General features: G+C 33.2%; 1 long non-coding RNA gene across 1 annotated transcript in view; it reads right to left on the reverse strand.

The window, feature by feature from the left end:
- The window catches only part of LOC118521882 (uncharacterized), a 54,795-nt gene extending 41,607 nt beyond the window's left edge, over positions 1-13,188 (reverse strand). The window contains exons 1-2 of the long non-coding RNA XR_004910347.2: positions 13,113-13,188; positions 10,174-10,256 (exon numbers count right to left, since the gene is read on the reverse strand). This is a non-coding gene — a long non-coding RNA (uncharacterized LOC118521882). The remainder of the gene's footprint in view (positions 1-10,173; positions 10,257-13,112) is intronic.
- Between the last annotated feature and the right edge of the window lie 4,081 nt (positions 13,189-17,269).

The following is a 17,269-nucleotide window of genomic DNA, read 5'->3' on the forward strand; positions in this document are numbered from 1 at the left end:
AGTGTGCATAATTACAAGAAAAAGAATGATACAGTAAAGGGAGTCAAGTGTAATTCCTGATTCCCAGACTCCATACTGTAAATATGTTTTATGTTACTATGCCACTGCAGTGGATTTAAAAAAAAAAAAAGAGTACACAGTACAACACGTTTAAGCCCAGACTACATATCCAGTTTTATTATCGTTCTCTGCCCTATAGTTGCATAGTCAGAGAGAACATTAAATGAAAAGTGCGAGAAAGGTATTTTTGCAGGTGTATTTGCAACTTCTAGTTATAGTTTCTGTTCCATAAAACACTCCTGTAAAGATTGAAACCAGTTATTATGAAATCCAAAATGTGCATACTTCTCCTATGCTTTTGCATGACTGGATTTCATAACCTCTCACAAAATAGCCAATTAAAACTTTCTATAGACAGCAAGATGAAGAAAAAAGAAATATTTACTGCCTTTATTTAAGTTAAAATTTACCTTGTAAGTAAACCACTCCTAAAAGACATAGTGCCTTATCTTATTGAATTATAAGCATTTAAATGTAGACTTTGAAAAATAGCCAAGGCTGTGTGGGAAATCCTTCCACTAATAAACAGGAGACTGAAAGCTCAATCGACTACAGTATTTTTTCTGTAAGGTGAGGTTTTAATACATACTTTTCAGTATATTGACTTTCAGATTATCATGCTTTTATTTCAGAGTGTTAACATGATGGAGTCAAAGGAAGGGGAAGTAAAAATAAAATGTTGGAAAACCAAAGCACCTAGGTTATTTAGCTTCAGAGCTTCTATTTAATTTTGTGCTTTTTTTTCCCCCTCTAAACAGCATAAATCATTCTTCAAGTGAGAATGTTCTCTATCTCTTTTTTTTTCCTTCTTGTATCAGTATAGTTTATTTTAATCCAGCTGCTCTGGTCTTCCTGCAGGACATGCAATAACCTCCGATTAAATGCAGGCACTTTGGAAAAAGAGTACCCTTCTTCTTTCTACTGACGTGGTAACTAATAAAAAGAAAGGAAGAAAAGTAAAAGTGCCTGTTTAGTAAAGCATGAGATCCTTCCCTGGGCATGAAAATGAGTGCCTATTCAGGATGCGATTCCCTTGAACATGTAAATGAGGTATTTTTATTAATTTTTTTTATAAGGAGAATATTAAACAACAGTCATGGGAAATCATAATTAGTTCTAGAAAGAAAAAAAAGAAGAAAGAAAGAAAGAAAAAGAAAGAAAGAAAGAAAGGGCAGCATGGGAGGGTGGATGAAAGGGAGGACGGGAAAAAAGGAAAGGGAAGGAGGGAAGAATTAAGAAGGAAAGAGAGAGAAGAAAAGAGAGAAAACATATGTTGGCATCTATAAAAAGAATTGGGCCAAAATATTTTAACCTCTAAAATTTAACACAGTACTGCTCTCATACTACCTAAACAGAAAACAAACAGGAGCGTTTCTTCTTACTCAATATTTTGTCAATGGAAAAGTTGCAATTGTTATATGCTCATTATTGCCTATTATAATAAAAGAGTTTCCACTTTTTGTATTTTATTTTTATTCATCTATATACAGTGGATGAATATGACACATTCTTCTTCCTCACAGTGTTAATCTACATTAAACACAATTTTACAATTACCCAAGTACATAACTTAACACATACTCTTGAAACAGCATTTAAGAAAGTAGTCAACCTGTATATTATGATCTATTTCTAAACTTAATATTCTATTCAATTAATTTATTTGTCTCTGTTGTACCTGTTGTACATAGTTTATGTTATTAGAGTTTTTATATTTGGTAATAAAGAACCCACATTATTATACTTCTACCTCAAAAAATGTCTTGCATATGCCTTTTTATCTTCCAAATAAATTGAGAGTTACACATTCCAAAAGAATTTCTACTCTTAATTTAAAACAACTTATATTTTGCAACATTATGTTTTCTATAATAAGAACAATTCATTTCTCTAGTTATTAGTACAGTTGACCTTTGAACAACACAGGTTTAAACTGTGCCAGTCCAGTTATACAGAGACTTTTTAAAAGAGTTGACAGCAAAAGACACAAGGCAATTATTTACAACTGAACATCCCAGGCTCCATGGACTGAATGGAAGGCAGCTAGTGCACAGGTCTGCACCCGCTGTCCTCCGAGTACCTGAGGAGCGCCCCTCCCCACCCCCACCTGTCAGCATCCCTGGGCTCCCGACCTGGCAAAGTTGCTGGTCAGCCACTGTGCCAATGAAGTGGTTGAGTGTGGACACCTTTCATGGTGGTGCCACAGCCCCTGACCTCCTGGAGGCTAGAGCCAAGTGTGATCATTAACTGCCAATGGCCATGGGTAAGTGGTACACCTCTAGACAGATGGGGCAGCTATAGTGAGCCACCAGGTCATTTGCCACCCCTGGGCCCACCCAAGGCCAGCAGGTGGCAAAATCATCTGAAGTCCTGCCCAGCCTAACCCACCTATACCTGGATTTTTAAAAACTAAATATACATACAGTACTCTAAATGTATTTTATCTTCCTTATGACTTTCTTTTTTTTAAAGATTTTATTTATTTATTTGAGAGAGAGAATGAGATAGAGAGAGAGAGCATGAGAGTGGGGAGGGTCAGAGGGAGAAGCAGACTCCCTGCTGAGCCCGATGCGGGACCCGATCCCGGGACTCCAGGATCATGACCTGAGCTGAAGGCAGTTGCTTAACCAACTGAGCCACCCAGGCGCCCACTCCTTATGACTTTCTTAATAACATTTTCTTTAGCTTAGTTTAAGAATACAACATATAATATAGATAACATACAAAATACGTGTTAGTTGACTCTTTATGTCATTGGTAAGTCTTCCAGTCAACAGTAGGTTATTAATAGTTAAGTTCTGGGAGAGTCAAAGTTATATGTAGATTTTCCACTATGTGGGAGTGGGCACCCTAACCCTTGTGTCATTCAAGGGTCAACTCTATTTCTTTAATTTTCAAAGAATTATTTTATAATTTTTTAAACCAAGAGATAAAATACAGTGATATTTAAGAACTTAGAAATTGTTATCAGACTAATAAGGGCTCAAATTTTAATTCTTTTATTTAAATTCATGACTTTGAAAAGCTACATAAATATATATATTTAAGTACTTCTGTATTTAATACTGAAATACTTTAGATTTTGAATAGTTATCTTTAAATTTAAATAAATGCTTACTGTGATATAATTCCTATGTAGTAAAGATGTATGTTAATATGAATTCAGAAAAGAGTAAATCTGATTTAGGAAAACTAGATCATTTCTCTGATCTACTATTATTGGGATCTAGTAGTACAATAACAGAGCCCAGGCAACAGATACAATTAAAAGAAGGAAAGGACAAGTGGGTTTCAAGTTATTAATCAGAGTTGTCTGGTGCAGTCCACTACACCACTCACATTTCCTTGTACCTTCATTATTACATCTCCAAAATTACAGGAGGGGATATATCATGCGTCAACAAGATACTATTATTTCTTCTCGAGAGGGAAAGCATAATAAGCCCCTAGAGTTCAGTTCAAGGTGGTATCTTTAAGAAACAAGCTACAGTCCTGTTACTTACTGCAGTTGCTCTTTTAGCTAAAAATAAGTTTCATCCTCCCCCTTCCCCATAACCTATTCTAGATTTCTCTTACCCCTGGGCAACATTTTGGTCAATCAGGTATGCTTATATGGTAAGAGGACTGCTGTGGTCTGAATGTTTGTGTCCCCCCCAAAATTCATAAGTTGAAACCTACTGGATAGATGAAAGGGTATTTGGAGGTGGGGCCTTTGGGAGGCGATTAGCTCTTGAAGACTGAGTCTTCATGGATGGAATTGTGTCCCTATAAAAGGTACTCTAGAGAATTCCTTTCATTCTTCTAGCATGTGAGATCACAGTGAAAAGACATTATCTATGAATCAGAAGGTAGAATCTCACTAAAAACCAAATCAGCTGGTGCCTGGATCTTGGACTTTCCAGCTTTTAGAACTGTGAGAAATAAATTTCTATTGTTTATAAGCCACCCAGTCTGTGGTATATATATATTTTTTTTAATAACAGTGCAAACCAGACTAAGTCGGTGACTCCCATATCCATGCTGCAGGCATCTGAGTCTTAGTTGCTTTGCTCTTCTTGTCATAGTTGTTTCCTATTACCATTGGACATAGAAATACCACCAAGTGCCCAGTGAATCCCCTAGGTTCTAGGTACTTTCCATCCTGTTTCAATTGTATAGTGGCCATTACAGCTTCATGTGGAAATCAGGATCTATTGCCATTGCCAGGAAATTAACTCCTTCTTTTGCCTGCTGGCCCATAGCCCAAGGAGCACAAAGTGACCAGTGAGGAGTGGCAGTTCCACATTCAGTGGGATGCTTACTGTGTCTCCTGGCAGACATAACTCCTTATTTCCCATGAGCTAGAAATCTTAATCCAGTTTTCAGGATGGAATGAATAATTTATTGTCATGCATGTGGATTATTGGGAGTGATGGTAAGACGGGCCATTTTTATTTCTACTTTTCTCCTGACCCCACATATTGTAGCTATTGGGTGTATAGTACAACATAGTGGAATATTGTTTAATTCATTGAATTTAAGATGCCATGGTTTATAAGAGACTTGTATTTTTTAATATGTTACCAAAAAGTAAAATTAAATTGCCAGTTAAACTACCACACAGTGTTTTCATATCGCATAGATTTTTTTTAAACTCATTTTATATCCACTGAATGAGCTATTTGAAACTAACTGTATTTCATGGACTCTAAGAAAAACCATTATTTAATATGCCACTAAGAAAAAAAATTGCAAATATAAATTTAACGTACCACTGATTGTGAGTTGCACTTTTATTCCATAGATGTTAAAAAGTGAAAAAAAAAATAAGACTCTAACAACTGATGCGATAAAATAAAGTGGGGAGGGGGATGATGACACCTGATGCTGAGGGAGAGGTTGTATTCTAATGGACTGAACGGTAGAAATGTGAAATATTTTCAGCCTTCTTGGAAACCAGTCAGTCACTGCCTATTACAATTTAAATGCTCATGCTCTTAAACACAGCAATTTCAGTCCTGGGAATTTGGTAAATTGAAATAGAAATTCTACTTCAAAAACTTTATGATCAGTAATATTTATTATAGATTTGCTTATAGTATCAAAACATTGTCAACAACATGAATGCCCGACACATTTGAGTGTCTGAATAAGTTGTGGCCATACAAACAATACATAAGCGTTAAGGCAATAAAAATAATTAGAATAATAAAAACATGATTACATATAATAATTTCCAAAATATATTAAGAGAAAAACTTATTTAGAATGAACCAGTTTTGATTAAATAATACAAAATCTTCCGTGCACATTTTATATATCACTTTGTTGTTTCTTCTGGGATTCTACTGGTTCCATATAACGTCTCTAGTAAAGCTTTTGGAAATAGAGTTATTATAGTTATCTCCACTTGGTGAATTACAGCTTTCATCTTTATAAAGTTACCCTCCTGCTGCTTTGAATTACTTGTATTTTAAACTATATTTTTTTCTGATATTTGTAAAATAAAAAAACAAAAGTATTTAATAAAGAATTGGGCCCATATTACTAGAGCTGATCTGAATTTGAAAGGCTTGAGTGAAGTATTTGAGTGCATGAGAGAGACCATAAGGGATAATAAGAAATGGTTCACTCGACCATAATGCATCATACGTGTTACTTTAATGCTTTTTTTTGAAGTGGTTTGAACTTCATTTTCTAGTTATTTGTTAGGGGAAGAATACATATTCTAAATTTCTCATATTATCTATTATCTATTATTTCTCATATTATCTTTTTTTAAAGATTTTATTTATTTATTCACGAGAGAGGGAGAGTGAGCGTGAGCAAGTGAGTGAGAGAGAGCATGAGCAGGGGAGAAGGGCAGAAACAGATCCCTGATGAGCAGAGAGCCAAGGGGCTCAATCCCAGGACACTCCCCCCGCCCCTGTCATGACTTGAGCTGAAGGCGACCGCTTAACTGACTCAGCCACCCAGGAACCCCTCTCATATTATCTTAAAGCAGATAGAATTTAAACCAATATTTTGCCAAGTCATAAGCACAGAGAAATACATTTGTGGAGTATAGCTTAGTGCAAGCTCAAGGTGCAAAGCAAATAGATCGGAATAATAAGCCCACAACTGACCAGTTTATATCCTAAAGATTTACTCAAGTTCACTGTATCTCAGTTTTCTCGCGTTAAAATAGGAATAGTAATAAATACCTGAAAGATCTATTGTAACAATATGCATGTATAAGAGCTATTTAATGAGGGGGTACATATTTCCTGTGGAGAAAAGAGTCTGGCATTAATAAACACTCAGTAAATGTCAGCTGTTGTTGTTGTCGTTATACTATCCACTCAAGAAAGGTTGGTAAGACAATGACAATTACTTGACCTCATTTCTCTGATGGACTATGTTAACATGTTAAAATAAACAATGGACTTATGTCCACATCCATCTCTCTTTTGGTCTCTCTTTCCTTTTCATCTCTGTCTTGCTATAAACTACTTTCATGCTCTAAAATTTCTTAGACATTAACCCCAGTATCCAAATATTTAAAAAGTAGAAGCACATTTCCCTTCTTTGTTATATTTCTACAGCCCAATATATAATACAGTTAAGACCCAAATATTGATATCGTTAGCCTATGAACATAGAAAATTTATTTCATCCTGAGAAGTGAGGGGACAAATACAACAGAAAAATACAATATTATTGGTTTCAGCCTGACCAGTATTTCAGATAGTCAGTACTGGTTTTCTGGAATCTACAACTTGTAAATATAAACAATTTATAGAAGCTTCTCATCATGAGGTTACTTGTTCATATTATTTCTGGCATCATAGGGAAATACCCATTTTGGATGTTGCCTTTATGCTTAATAGCTTTTGAGACATTTTAAGCTTCTAATAAATGTTAGAATTGTGTGTGTGTGTGTGTGTGTGTGTGTGTGTGTGTGTGGTAATATGAACTAATCAGTGAACCTTACCTAATGCTTGTCTTCCCTTCAATGTTCTTTACTTGTGTTCTGTTTCCTCTTAGAGCTGTACTATATACACTGATCATCTTCACTGAAAACTGAATCTGACACTAGCTGGTGACCTGGATCCATGTGCACATTCACTGCACATTCATTTTGGAAATTTGAGTGGATTTGTAAACTTTGACTGTGACACTAAAAGAAAAGGCTTTTTGCTGTGCATTTTCCACAGTCCCAGGCTCTTGCTGTTCTTTCTGTACTTCTTTATTATATGCTCTCCCAGACATTTTTAGCTGTGTCACAGTGACTGTTACTGCTGCTAAGATTCTTTATTCTTACGATCTTGGTTCCTCAGAAATAATTTCCATGTTTCAACATTTTCTGAGCTGGAGATTTATCCTCTGAAGATCAATGAGCTGAGACTTGAGACTTAGAAATCTGGGGCAAACAAGGGCCCAGTGAGGAAGGGTCTACCTTTAATAGTTAAAACACTTCCCCACAAGGAAATCTCTAGACCCACACGACCTCACTGGTGAATTCAACTCAACATTTAAAGAGGAAAAAAAATATCAATTCTCCACAAACTCTTCCAGAAACTTGAGCAGGATGGAATATATCTCAACTCATTGTATAAGGCCTGGAACACCATGATGCCAAAACTAGATTATGACACTACAAGGAAATAAAAAGTATATCACAAAAACTGTAAAAATTCTCAAAAGAATTTTAGCAAATTGAATCTGTAGGTATAAAAAATAACACACAATTACCAAGTATGGTTTTTCCAAGTTGATTTAACATGTGTAAAGTAAGTTAATTCACTATATCAAATTAAAAATAAAAAATATGACCATCTCAATAAATGCAGATAAAGCAGTTAAGAAACTTCTACATTCGTTACTGATAGAAATTCCTAAAGTATTAAAAATAGATGGAGACTTCCTAAACTTAATAAAAGGCATCTATAAAAATCTACAATTAAGATCATATCCAAAGGTAAAAAAAATAATCCCTTACTTTTGAGATATGGCAGAAAACAAGGTCATCCATATCTATCACTTCCACCCATCATTGTACTGGAAGTTTTAGTCAATACAATATGAAAAAATAAATAAAAGGAATCTGAATTAGAAAGGAAAAAGGTTTTTTTTCTGATGATCGTCTGTATCTTTATTTGCAAATGGCATGATAATCTATTCAGTGGAATCTATGAAATCTACTGAAACTAATAAGTGAAATGAACATTATTAGGTAGTAAAAGAACTAATATCTTTATGCAAAAATCAATTGCATCTTTATGTAATAGTAATATATGATCAGAAATTGCATTAAAAATCAATATCATATACAATAGTATTAAAACATATGACATACTTAGGGATAAATCTAACAAAAGATATAAAAGATCTGTGCACTGGAAATTATAAAACACTGGTATGATAAAGAAGACCTAAATAAATGAAAAATATACCATGTTCATGAGTCAAAGTGCTTGATAGACAGATATGAAGGAATCTCAATCAAAATCCCCACAAGTGCTTCGCAGAAATTAAAAAATTAATTTTCGAATCTATATGGAAATCAAAATCCTACAATATTTAAAACAGTTTTGAAAAAGAAATAATAAGAACAACACTACCTTTTTATAAGTTATTAGAAAGCAACAATAATCAAGATGTATGGTATCGGCACAAATTCAAATAAATAGAGCAATAGAACAAAATGTGGTGTGGTGATAGAGTTGCATAAGCAATTCAGTGAAGAATGATAGACTTTACAAAAATAGTGTTAGAATAATTGAATATCGGGTGCCTGGGTGGCTCAGTCTATTAAGCCTCTGCTTTTGGCTCAGGTCAGGATCCCAGCATGGGATCCTGCCCAGCATTGGGCTTCCTGCTCAGCAGGGAGTCTGCTTTTCCCTCCCCCTCCAGCCCTCCCCACCTCATGTTCTCTCTCACACACACTCTCTCTCTCTCAAATACATAAATAAAATCTTTTTTAAAAAGAATAATTGAATATCAATACACAAAAAATTTACTTAGACCTAATACCTCATACCACATACAAAAATTAAGTCAAAATGAACCAGAGATCTAAATGTAAATCCTAAAAACTATAAAAATTCTAGAAGAAAACACAGGAGAAAATCCTTATTACCATGGATTAGACGGATACGACAATAAAAACTTGCTCCATAAAAACAAAATTGAAAAATTGGGACTCATCAAATTTAAAATCTGCTCTTCAAAGACACTGCTAGGAAAAAAGAAAGGACAATCCACATACTTGGAAAAATATTTGCAAATTATACATATGATAAATAACTTCACCAAAAAGATAAACACATGTTAAATAAGCCCATGAAAAATATTCAAATACCCTGGTTATTAAAAAAAAAAAAAAAGCAAACTAAATGAGATATCAACACACATCTGTCAGAATGGCTAAAATTTAAAAGTCCAGGAATACCAAAGGGTGGTGAAGATGTAAGGAAATTAGAATTCTCATTCACCGAGATAATCACTTAGGAAAATAGTTTGGCAATTTCTTTAAAATTAATAATACATCTACCTACCATATGATCCAGCCATTCTACTACTCAGTATATACCTATGAGATATGCAAGCGTACGTCCATACTTCTGCATGAATATTCATAGAAGCTTTATTTGTATTAATCCAGATCTAAATGTTCATTACAATTCAATGGATAAACAAACTGGTATATCCATACATTGGAATATTACCCAATATAAAAATGAATACACGCTACAAGATAAATGAAGTCTTAAAATAACTTTACTGAGTGAAAGAAGCCATATCCCTCAAAAGAGAATGGATACTGTATTAATTCCATCTATAGAAAATTTTAGAATGTGCAAAATAATCTAAATAGATACAAAAGCAGATCAGTGGATGCCTGCAGATGAGAAGGGGATAGGAATAGGGAGGAAGGGAAATAATACAATGGGTATGAGGAAGCTTTGGGGGGTAATGAGTATGTTCAGTATATTTTTGTAGTAATGGTGTCATGGGTATGTGCCTATGTCAAAACTTAAATTGTACACTCTAAATGTGTGTGATGTATTGTATGTTAATTATTCTGCAATAATCCTGTTAGAATATTTTAACTTCAGATGTACTAATTTTGTGTTATTTTATAATACTTACAGAAATGGAAAGCTTTGGTTGCAGTTCCTGAAGCAGAAACTCTGGTGTTATGTAAAATTCTAAATGAACTCCTCCAACTGACACTGCAAAATAAAATATTGGAGTGAAAAAAAATTGATACAACCTGGGAATTTAATAATGGAAATGATTATTAATAATAAGTAAAATTAATTCAATATTTACTATCTCCCAACCCCCTTTTTAAGAGCATTCATATATATTACTAACATACAACAATCTTATTCAGCTTTTTTCTAGGGGAATGTTGGATAATCACCTTGATGTCCAGATGGACTTCTTTACCATGCCATAATTTTAGTTTTACCTGGAAAGTATCTGGATCAATAACCTCCCTCTATTTTTTTTTTTAAAGATTTTATTTATTTATTCATGAGAGACAGAGACAGAGAGAGAGAGAGGCAGAGGGAGAAGCAGGCTCCCAAGGAGCAGGGAGCCTGATGCGGGACTCGATCCCAGGTCTCTGGGATCATGACCTGAGCCGAAGGCAGACGCTTAACCATCTGAGCCACCCAAGCGCCCCCTCCCTCTATTTTTTCTAGAGTCTGGTCCTGGAGAGTCACTTTCTTCCAAGATATAATTTACACATGCTCTGATAGGTAAGTGAGCAAAATAATATATTTTTTGTCTCTGTTCCCTATCTGGAAAATTATTCATTCATGCCACTTTTTAATATTTTTATTAGACTATCAGAAAAAAAGATTGCCTTTGACTGTCACAACAGATAGGTGTAGTAGTAGACAGGTTCTAATTAGATATCATTACTGTCAATTGTATCAAATATGTATGAGGTTAAGGCACATTTAACTCTTTGGAAACAATTCTTGCAAAAATCCAAGATGTTTAACCATTTACAAATGTCTTTTTCTTGTCTGCTCAGTCTATGTTGTCTGAATCTCACATCTAGTATTCCTGGACACAAAGATCAATAGTTTTATTTTGAATATTTACTACCTAGGAAAATAAATTACACATAGCATGGGCCCAGTGTGTGCTCATTTAACTCAACCGTGAATGAAAATGATATAGAAGTCCCAACTTGCTCTAAGAAGTCTTCTTTTTCATCATATCCATTTATCCCTCTGTTTACCCCATTTATTATCCAATATGAGAATTGCATGGAATATTACTAATGAAGTCACATTAAGATAGAAATATAGAAGGAATTGTATTTCAGTGTTGCTCCATATGCAATGATTTCCATGACTTTTGTAATTTCCCCTTTAGCATTTCATATTATCTCATATTGCAAACATCATTAATCAAACCAGGAAGTTTTAATTTCCTGATTGAAGAGGTATCCTTTAGGTCCTGTTCATACCTTCATATTTAACAAACACATAATTTACCCTAATTTTGTTGGGATTTAACTTAATCACTTTATATAAAACATTGCAATATCTTTGATGTTTGGTTTATATTTTATTTCTTTCAAATTTATAAAACAGTTATATAAATGAGGCTTAATTACATTTATATTGACCATTTATATATTAATTCTCTAGTACAGAATATCAAATATCCAACTTTAATTCAAACAACTCTAAAGGAGTTTCTAATATTTATTTTATCTACTCCTCCTCATGTTTCCTACATCTTTAATATTCATATTACATTATTATGTGATAATCACATAAGCCCAGAAGTTAGGAATTCATTTGACTTTTCCAGAATAATTTTCTCTTTATATAAATTTTTTTTTAGCAGCGGTTAAAATAATTGAATAATTGTCAGAGGAAAAAAGTGTGAAAAATATGTTTTTTAAATGTTCAGAGCTCAAAATTAAAAAGACATGCAAATATGCAATACTGAACTTATTATATTTTGTTAAGGTTCAAAGTGTTTGCCAATATCATTTATAAAATCCAGACCATCATTTTAACTCATTTTAATGATGTAACTTTTGAACCAATGTCAAGAAAAATGAAAGTCTTTCTATATGCCATACACTCAATATTAATTGAATATTATAAAATGAATACAGAAAAATCAATAATCAATATTGTCCCAGTCTAAACAAAAGTAATAGCCCTGTTTCCTTTTCTCCTACCATACTTCCAAGATTAATGGGTTCCAATATAGAAGTTGGAGATAGCACACAATGCATTACATTTTGTCCTGTCTATAACACACATATTTTGAATTTTTAAAACATAAATCTTGAGCTGAGATTTACAAAAATATATTGGCTGATATTATTTGTGATTATTTCCTAATAAAATGGAATCCAAATTTTAATACATTATAAAATTACAATAACTAAAGTAAAAACTTTGATTCCAGACTTTGATTTCAGTTTGTTGGAAATTTTACCATCGAGTTTCAGGGCAGGGAACTCTGACATTTTAGATTTCTGAAAATATTTAGATCATTGAAGAGAAAGGACCCAAGTCCACAACCAAATTTTAAAATATTTTGTGTCCATTTAATTCTATGTTGAGTTTAAAAATAGTTATTTAAGTGTAAATGCAGAAAATAATATTTTAGTTTCTATAATTAACTATCTGGGCAGGCAAGGGAAACCAATGAAACTAATTCCTGTAATCTTCCTAGCCAAAGATAAATTTATCTGACTAATTTTGAGACAAAATTAAACCTCAAGTCTAGGCATCAATTCTCAAGTTTATTATTATAATGAAATTAGCAGAACATCATTTGATACCATTTTTTCTAGATTAAAAAAAAAATGTTGAGATCTACAACCAGAAAATAATTGTGTTCCTAAGAAAAACCTACCAGGTTTGACAGTTATCATGTTTTTCTAGGGGTTGGTGAATACTTTCATGTACTTTTTTTTATTAGAATAAAAATAAAAATTAAGTTAAAAACAGCATTGAGCAATGTAGGAAATATAGATAAACATTATACCTATCACTCCTTCCCCAAGCCCCAGGCTACTCAGCATGGAGAGAAATACCTACCCCACGTGAAGCCGTCTACTTCACTGCAGACCTCAGCACCAGCAAGCTCTAGCACCAGGCAGACCAGGCTCCTAGTGAGCTCCTGTGAACACAGGATCACAGCCTAACCCAGAGTTGGCCAGCTTCCAAGGCACTGGGCTCTTTTGTGGACTCCTGTGAACCCTGGTCCACTACCAGGCTGGCCTCCACAACCCAGTCTCCAAACCAGTTATGGAAATTAAACAATACACTCCTTAACAAACAATTGGTCAAAGAAGAAATAAAAAGGGGAACCAAAAATATCTTTAAGAAAATGAAAATGAAAATCCAACATACAAAAATTGTGGGGAACAGAAATAGCAGTTCTAAGAGCGAGATTTATAGTGATAAATGCCTATAAAGAAAAAAAAAATTATGAATAAGCAACCTAAATTTACAACTCAAGGAACTGGAAAAAGAATAAACTAAGCCTAAAGTTAGAAGGAAGGACACAATAAAGATTAAAGCAGAAATAAATGAATTAGAGAACAGAAAAATAACAGAAAAGATCAATAAATTTAAGAGCTGTTTTTTTGTGAAGTGATAAACAAAATAACCTTTAGTTAGAGTAACAACAACAAAAAAAGATAAGACTCAAATAAATAAAATTAAAAATGAAATTAAAAACATTGCTACAGATACCACAGAAATACAAAAAATAAAAAGGGAATATTATGAACAGTTATACACCAACAAATTGGGAAACCTAGAATAAGTGGGTAAATTCCTAGAAATATACAGTCACGAAGAAATAGAAAAACTGACCAGACCAAAATCAAGGAAAGAATTTGAGTCAGCTTCCTTACTGGTTCAATATCAACACAGAAAAGTCCAGGACCAGATGGCTTCACTGGTGAATTCTACCCAACATTTAAAGCCAAATTAATGCTAATCCTTCTTAAACTCTTCCAAAAAACTGAAGAGGAGGAAATACTCTCAAACCCATTTTATGAGGCCAGCTTACCCTGATACTAAAGCCAGAAAGGGACACTACAAGACAAGAAAATATAGGCCAATGTCCCTGATGAATACAGATGCAAAAATTCCCAACATAGTAGCAAATTGAATAGTAGCAAATTGAATTCAGTAGCACATTAAATGGATCATACCCCATGATCAAGTGGGAGTTATTCGTTGGATGAAAGGGTGGTTTGACATACACAAATCAATCAGTGTGATACACCACATTAATAAAATGAAAGATAAAAATCATATAGTTGTCTAAATAAATTTATAATGACAATGCAAATTATTCACAGCCTTGGCAAGGTGACTAGGAAGGGACACCAGGGGACACTGAGAATAATCTAAATGTTCTATGTCTTGATTTTGATGGTGGTTACACGACTGTGTCGATTAGATAAAACTCATCAAAATCAGCATGTAAAAGATGTGCAATTTAGTGTAAATTAATATAGTCAATTTTATCGTATTAATGTACAAGAATTTCCAGCAAATTTCAATAAAATAAAAATCATGACACAATGGATATTCTTTTTCCTGCCTGCATTATTAATACATTGTAAAGCTACAGTAATTAAAATTGCTTGTTACTATGCACATATGTAGCTAGTTGGGAAAGCAGGAAAAAAAGAATAAAGAGCTTACAAATATATCTAACTACATAATGGAAATATAGCATTAAAGTAGAATTTCAAATCATTAATAATTGCAAAATAATATTGCTGGGACAAATGGTTGACAATTTGTTGAATATATAGAATGATCCTTAATCTTCTCTGCATCACCAAAAATTCTGGTTTCATCAAAGCCTTCATAATAAAAATAAAATCATCCAAATTGTTAGGAAAAACATCAACATGTGGATGGCTATATTTAGCAAGAGACAAAACTATAAACCCCAAATAAAAGATTGGTAAATATGGATACTAAAAAGTAAAATTATTTGCATAGCAATAATATTACTGGAAAAAATCAATTTCAAAAACATACTGGAAAAATTTTGCAATGTATACAACAGGTGACTAATATTCTGATTAAATAAAACAGTAGTTCCAAATGATTAGAAAAGATCAACTCAATAGAATGATGGGCAAAACATATTTCCCAAAAAAATAATTGGCTATTAAGTATAAGGAAATAAGTATTTCCATATATATTTCATATGCAATGGGAATAAATCATGTAAAAGAAATGAAAATTAAATAGCTAAAAAGATCTAACATCTATCTATCTATCTATCTATCTATCTATCTATCTATCTATCTATCTGTAATGATTTGTTCATGCAAAGAAAGGAATTGATTTGATCAATCCAAAAAGGTTTCAGGGAGACATAAAGAGGCTAAATAATATCGATGATTAAGTTATTTGCTAAAATGGTGTTTGCATTGAGACCTATACTGCCTTCTAATAAGTAGTGCTATTAAATTAACTCCCCTTTATAAAACACGCTTTTCAAATCAAAATTCTTTATAATTTACTAATTTTTATGTGTGTTTATTGTTTTCTTTCACTGCCAGAATATTAACTATTTAAGGGCAAATATCTTTCTTTTGTTCACTGATGCATTCCAAGTATCTATGTGTGCCTCACCTACGATGAACTAAATTGGTTTTAAAATTTTGTTGAATGAATGAATGAATGAAAGAATGAATGAATGAATGAATGAATGAATATGGGAAGGTAGGAAGATAAATGTATCACAATAATTTACTTTGTATCAATTGATTCTAATGTGGAAGGTAACTATTAAATCAAAATAAATACTAAGAAAAATTTTAGAAAAAATGCTATTTTAAATGATGCATTTATGGACAAAAAGAAAAGAAAAAGTTAGAAATAAAGAAATACTTATGGGGTATTGCCAATTACCAAACTAGTGTTGTTTTGATTCTGTTTGTCACAAACTTATGTGATCAGAGGGCTGCACTGACATTGGACAGGCAAATAGAGATGTGGGAAGCTGGTACAATCTAACTGCACTTGGTTGATGAGAATGTTGAACCTGTGAAGCTCACATGAATAGATCCCATGGTGAGAGTAAGGGTTGATTTAGTGATTTAAAACTAATTCCTATGCTTGAGCTTGAAACTAAGTTTAATTGCCATCTACCAGCTTTGAAAATGTGCAAGACCCATGAGATTTCAACCAATTACAACCATAAAAAATGAACACGTAGAAATTGACTTGATAAGGACTTATGATGGGTTTCTGAGTTAGTTCAATCGTGGACCTTGTCATGATTCAGTAGTGAGATATATATGCTTAGACATGAGATGCCAACTAGAATTATACTTGAAATGTGAAACAAAAGAAATAGTAATTGGCTAAGGAGATCCATTTTATTATACTGACAATTATATGTCATTCTATCCTTTTTTTTTTCTTTTCCACTCCACAAAAATGCATCATGAATACATTTACATGTGATAAAGGAAAGGATAATGTGAATTGCAATAAGGTAGCCAGTTGAATTGTGCTCCTATCAAAAGTGAAAAATAACATCCTTAATCCCACATTGAGTCCACTTAATGAGAAAGCTGGCAGGTAGACATTTCTTGCTTAAAGCCCTAAAGATTTTACCAGTATGACATTTTGGAATATCTACTAACTACTCAACTTACAAAATAATTGAGAATGAGGAATCTGTCAAAATGGGGGTTTCTAGAGATTTAAAATAAAAAAGAAAGGTATGGGTTTTTTAATATGCGATTTCATGTTATCTGCTATGCCAACTAATCAAAGATATTATTATCCTTTCATTTGCATAGTCTCAAAGACTGTTTAATATTTCAAAGTCAATTTGATAGGTTGATAATAGTCTGTGGCATGTTTGGGACCCATATGGATATCATAGCATAACAGGACACTAGTGAAGTGGTCTTTTTTAGATCCTGACATGTCGTTTGGGGAGGTGACACTCTCATCCATCTGTCATGATGGCATAATGCCCAATCCTGGGTCAGTTGAAGTATTTCTCTGGAGTTTAAATAATGACTTTTCTTGCTTTTCAATTTTTAATGTGATTTCAGTGCTCACAAATTTGACAACTATCCCTCCAAAAATTCAAATATTCTGAAAATAGGTACAGGGAACATTGTGTCAATGAGTACATGTTCTTTAAATATCATAAAAAGGCCAGTGGATGTGAGTTCAATGGTGAATATTCTACAGTC

Source organism: Halichoerus grypus, chromosome 3 (genome assembly GCF_964656455.1).
Source record: "Halichoerus grypus chromosome 3, mHalGry1.hap1.1, whole genome shotgun sequence".
Classification (NCBI taxonomy): Eukaryota; Metazoa; Chordata; class Mammalia; order Carnivora; family Phocidae; genus Halichoerus; species Halichoerus grypus.